General features: G+C 40.1%; 1 long non-coding RNA gene across 1 annotated transcript in view; it reads left to right on the plus strand.

Moving 5' to 3' along the window:
• The first annotated feature begins 1,625 nt into the window (after positions 1–1,625).
• LOC104992403 overlaps positions 1,626–6,184 on the plus strand; it is a 5,113-nt gene continuing 554 nt past the window's right edge. Inside the window, exons 1-2 of the long non-coding RNA XR_825696.1 lie at positions 1,626–1,668; positions 2,676–2,760. This is a non-coding gene — a long non-coding RNA (uncharacterized LOC104992403). The remainder of the gene's footprint in view (positions 1,669–2,675; positions 2,761–6,184) is intronic.

Consider the following 6,184-nt stretch of genomic DNA (forward strand, 5'->3'; position numbering starts at 1 on the left):
ACTCAGCCTTCTTCACAGTCCAACTCTCACATCCATACATGACCACAGGAAAAACCATAGCCTTGACTAGACGAACCTTTGTTAGCAAAGTAATGTCTCTGCTTTTGAATATGCTATCTAGGTTGGTCATAACTTTCCTTCCAAGGAGTAAGTGTCTTTTAATTTCATGGCTGCAGTCACCATCTGCAGTGATTTTGGAGCCCAGAAAAATAAAGTCTGACACTGTTTCCACTCTTTCCCCATCTATTTCCCATGAAGTGATGGGACCAGATGCCATGATCTTCTTTTTTTGAATGTTGAGATTTAAGCCAACTTTTTCACTCTCCCCTTTCACTTTCATCAAGAGGCGTCTAGGAATTCTCCAGGCCAGAATACTGGAGTGGGGGGGAGCATATTATATGATACAGGTATGCAACATAGTAATTTACAATTTTAAAAGGTTAAACTCCATTTATAGACATTATAAAATATTAGCTCCATTCCTTCTGTTGTACAATATATCCTTGTAGCTCATTTTTTATTTTATACATAATAGTTTGTACCTCTTAACCGCCTTCCCTTTTTTGCCCCTCCTCATTTCCCTCTTCCCACTGGTAACCACTAGCTTGTTCTCTATATCTTTGAATCTGATTCTTTTCGCTATAAACCCTAGCTTGTTTTGGGCTTCCCAGGTGGCACTAGTGGTAAAGAACCCACCTGTCAACGCAGGTAGACATAAGAGACACAGGTTTGATCCCTGGGTTGGGAAGATTCCATGAGGAGGGCATGGCAACCCACTTCAGTATTCTTGCCTGGAGAATCCCATGGACAGAGGAGCCTGGAAGGTTGTAGTCCATAGGATCGCACAGAGTTGGACATGACTGAAGCGACGTAGCATACAAGCACATGCTAGTTTATTTTAGTTTTTAGATTTCCACATGTAAGAGCTATCATACAATATCTGTCTTGCTCTCCCTGACTTCACTTAGTATAACACCACTCCAATTCCATCCATGTTGCTGCAAATGGCAAAATTTCATTATTTTTTGTTGGCTATATATACCACATCTTCTTTACCCATTCATCTGTTGATTGACACTAAACTTGTCTCCATATCTTGGCCATTATAATTAATGCTGCATCAATCATTTTGAATTAGTGTTTTCTTTCCTTTTTCTTTTTAGATATATACCCAGGAATGGAATTGCTGGGTTCTATTTTTAGTTTCTTGAAAAACCTCCATGAAATCTTCCACAGTGGCTGCACCAATTCACATTCCCACCAACAGCGTACGAGTGTTCCCTTTTCTCTACATCCTCTCCAACATGTGTTAACTTGTGTTCTTTTTGATGATAACCATTCCTACAGGTGTGAGATTATATCTCATTGTGGTCTTAATTTGTATTTCTTTGTTGATCAATGATGTTGAGTATGTGGGCCGCAGTCCATGGGGTCGCTGAGTCACACACGACTGAGTGACTTCACTTTCACTTTTCACTTTCCTGCACTGGAGAAGGAAACGGCAACCCACTCCAGTGTTCTTGCCTGGAGAATCCCATGGACAGAGGAGCCTGGTGGGCTGCCGTCTATGGGGTTGCATAGAGTCGGACACGACTGAAGCGACTTAGTAGCAGCAGCAGCAGCAGCAGTGGCCATCTGTATGTCTTCTTTAGAAAAATACATATTCAGGTATTTTTCTCATTTTTAAATTGGGTTGTTTGGTTTTTAATTTAATTTTGAGTTATATGAGCTGTTTATATATTTTTGATATTAATTCCTTATCATTTATGCTATTAGCAAATATTATCTACCATTCAGTCTTTTCATTTTGTGAATGGTTTCCTTTACTATGCAAAAACTTTTAGGTTTAATTAGGTCCCATTTGTTTATTTTTGCTTTTATTCCCTTTGCTTTAGGAGTCAGGTCCATAAAATTCTGCTATGATCTATCTCAAGGAATGTTCTGCCTATGTTTTTGTCTAGAACTTATGTGGTTTCTGGTCTTACATTTAAGCCTTAATCCATTTTGAGTTTATTTTTGTATATGGTGTTAGAGAATGTTCTGATTTCACTTTTTTTTCATGGAGCAGCCCTGTTTTCCCAGCACTAATTATTGAAGAGACTGTCTTTTCTCCATTGTATATTTTTGTCTCCTTTTCATAGCGTTCTATTTCTTGAACACATCATAATAAATTTAAGAGCAAGGTCTTTCCATATCTTTCCTTAGGATAAAGTACAAGAGGAGATGTATTCAGGGGACATATTTCCAATAAAATGAGGAAATCATAATAAGCACTGGGAGTAAAAAATTGAACATATTTTCATAGAAACACTAATTATGCTAAAACTGAGTCATTGGGCCAAAGATTGACTTTGAGCCCTTTATCAATTCTTCAGTTCCCTGCATATTTTGATTTGGACAGTTGGCCTTTTCACACTGTTAGACTGTGTACTCTACAAAGGTATCTTTAATACCTTCTAGTCCACGGAGATTGTCTCTTTTAAGCTTCTTAATGTGTTTTCTGGAGGTGTCACTAAGGTCAGTGAAAGTATCAGGAGTCATATTTGAAAAACCTTTTTACTTGGGTTAAATTATTGTCTAACTTTAAATTTTCTTTAGTTTATTGAGACGTCTCAAGCTGTTAGGAGGGACAGGCTGCTGTCTAATCAACAGCGATAATTCTGTCATATCATCAGTTACCAGGAGATACTGTTCCTTGAGGAGTCCACAGAATCACAGCACTTTTCAGTACTGAAGCAACTGAAAGGTCAACTGTAGAAGGTAAGTAATTTCCCCAAATCTGTAAGACTAAGTTGCAGTGCAACAAGGGACTGATTAAAGGTCTCCTAACTTGCAATCATTTTCTATCCACCACCTCAACTTCTAAACACATCCACACATACATTTGTCAAAATAGCTCTTTCTCCAAATGCAGAGGAAAGAAGCAATCCTAAAAGTCAAACTTGAGTATATTAATAATTCACTGGCCAGCATACAGATGGCTCACAACAAGGGCTCAATTAAAATGTTTCCTATGTGACTGGACAAACCTTTGAAGCAATAAATGAAAACCTTTTAAGGGAAGAAATTCTAAAGTTTCAGAAGAGGACTCTCATACTAAATCTCTGATCAGCAACTGATGATGCTTCTCATCTCTGGTGCTGATTGGTTCTCCAATACTGAGCTCACCCAATCCAGGAACAAAGATATGAGCGTTTGTTGGTATCACTTGGAATGTGGGTGGAGGAGGGCTCATGTCTTTACTGAGTGAGACTTCCCTGCTCCCCCATACCTTGTCGTTTCCTGTTCTCCAGCATGGTGTGACTGTGTTTCCCCAGAGGCTCCTGGATGGCAGCTCTGACAGTGATACTGATGGTGATGAACCCTCCCCTGGCTTGGGCCAGGGACACCCCCACATAAGTGCCTACCTTTCCGGCGGGGGTGAGGGGGGTGAGCTATCATGGGATGGGGGAAGGAAGGGAGCTAGCTTTGTCACTGTATTCAGGCCATGTCCCTTAAAATTGTGACATATTCTTCATACTATATATAGTGGCTAAGCTGAGTCTGAATAATTGGTAACATTTCTGATGTTCATATGTAACATCAGTGTGCCTTATGGTATATTTCAATATATAGGGGAAATTTTAATTCATTTCACATTTATTATTTGAAAATTTCTATAAAGATTTACACTATGTACTAGAGATCATGGCTATGTGTTGAGGAACATGAATTCTTCTCTGGAGTTTATTATCAACTTTATTATCAAGTTGAGCTTTGGTTGCCAAATAAAATATAGGACAGTCAGTTAAATTTAAATTTGAATTTCAAATAAACAGCAAATAATTTATCCAGAATCTTTAGTTGGGCACAGTGTATTTTTATTTGCTAAATGGCACATGGCCAAGGGATGGCCAACTATATGTATGGCCATACATATAGTTCTGTTACTATATAGACAGAACATGACTGTGGACTAACATTGCTCACCCAACCATGTAGGTTGATATATACAAGCTACAGTAAACAGCAACTTCACACTTTATTTTTTAACTTTCTTGTCTGTTAAGTAGGACCTCAGAGGATTTGTGAATAGTGAGAAGGCAATGGTACCCCACTCCAGTATTCTTGCCCGGAAAATCCCATGGATGGAGGAGCCTGGTAGGCTGCAGTCCATGGGGTGGCTAGGAGTCGGACACGACTGAGCGACTTCACTTTGACTTTTCACTTTGATGCATTGGAGGAGGAAATGGCAACCCACTCCAGTGTTCTTGCCTGGAGAATCCCATGGACAGAGGAGCCTGGTGGGCTGCCGTCTATGGGGTCGCATAGAGTCGGACACGACTGAAGCTACTTAGCAGCAAGACATGGATGGTCTGATCCAGGTTCCTCTCCTCCCTACAATCATACCTAAAGGGCCAGAGAGATTTAGGAAGGTCTGTTCAGTTTTGCTAATCTGTCTAATTGAGAATGTCATCTTTTGTTAGTTTCCCCCTTCTGAGGGAACTTGATTACAGAAGTGAGAGTTCTGTATCTGACCAAGGCTGGCGATTTGATATCTACTAGTATTATTGAGAGTAGGGAATCAAAAGTTAGAAAATGAGTCAGTTTGGGCCATTGTACTGGATGAAATGGCTGTGGCTGAAATTTACTACTAAATATAAGTAATGGCTCAGTGGAATGAAAATCAAGAAGGATGAATAAATTAACATGGCTTAGTGACTGACTGGGGCTTCCAGGTGGCACTAGTGGTCAGGAGACTTGAGAGGTGCGGGATCGACCCCTGGATGGGGAAGATCCCCTGGAGGAAGGCATGGCAACCCACCTCGGTATTCTTACCTGGAGAATCCCATGGACAGAGGACCTGGCAAGCTAACAGTCTGCGGTGTAGCAAAGAGACGGACACAGCTGAAGCAACTGTTGACAAGGCAAAGAAATCAGTAAACCTTCCTCTCAAACAAATTCAGTAACAAATGTGCTGGAAAAATAGCTTTGCACTGGGTCCAGATTAAAAAAAAAACATATTTCATATAACATCAATGTTTTTAACAGATATAATACTTCATTTACAATCCAATTCTCAGCACACCATGATTAACAATGTTTTTCTTTTTTAATCACAGATTTTTCAGATGGTTTACCCCATGATTCTTATCCAGAGACAGTATATCCCTTTCATCTTCCTTTGCCAAGCAACTTTAGGCAATATCTGGAGCTATTTTTTATTGTCACAACTGGGGGATTGTTGTGATATCTAGAGTGTAGAAGCCAGAGATGCAGGAAAACGGATTAAAATGTACAAAACAGCACATTCACAGCAAAAAAATTACCTGATCCAAAAATGTCAACAGTGTTGAAGTTAAAAACATTGGATTGCACTGTGTTATATCTAAAAAGTCTAGACCCATACTTTTACTCACCTTTCAATTCAGTTCCCTGTGGTTTACCAAAGTTTACCAAAGTTCCTTGTGGTTTACCATGTTTTACCAAAAAAGCTAGGTCGAAGTATTGAGCTTCAGCTTCAGCATCAGTCCTTCCAGTGAATATTCAGGACTGATTTCCTTTAGGACGGACTGGCTGGATCTCCTCACAGTCCAGGGGACTCTCAAGAGTCTTATCCAGCATCATAGTTCAAAAACATCAATTCTTCGGCACTCAGCTTTCTTTATGGTCCAACTCTCACATCCATATATGACTACTGGAAAAACCATAGCTTTGACTAGACAGACTTTATTGGCAAAGTAATGCCTCTGCTTTTTAATAAGCTGTCTGAGTTGGTCATAGCTTTCTTCCAAGGAGCATCTTTTAATTTCATGGATGCATTCACCACCTGCAGTGATTTTGGAGCTCAAGAAAATAAAGTCTGTCACTGTTTCTCCATCTATTTGCCTTGAAGTAATGGGAGCAGATGCCATGATCTTAGTTTTCTGAATACTGAGTTTTAAGCCAGCTTTTTCACTCTCCTCTTTCACTTTAATCAAGAAGCTCTTTAGTTCTTCTTTGCTTTCTGCCATAAGGGTGGTATTATCTGCATCAGATCAGATCAGATCAGTTGCTCAGTCATGTCTGACTCTCTGCGACCCCATGAATCGCAGCACGCCAGGCCTCCCTGTCCATCACCATCTCCAGGAGTTCACTCAGACTCACGTCCATCGAGTCAGTGATGCCATCCAGCCATCTCATCCTCTGTTGTCCCCTTCCTGTC

This window comes from Bison bison, unplaced genomic scaffold (genome assembly GCF_000754665.1).
Source record: "Bison bison bison isolate TAMUID 2011002044 unplaced genomic scaffold, Bison_UMD1.0 scf7180017864214, whole genome shotgun sequence".
NCBI lineage: Eukaryota > Metazoa > Chordata > Mammalia > Artiodactyla > Bovidae > Bison > Bison bison.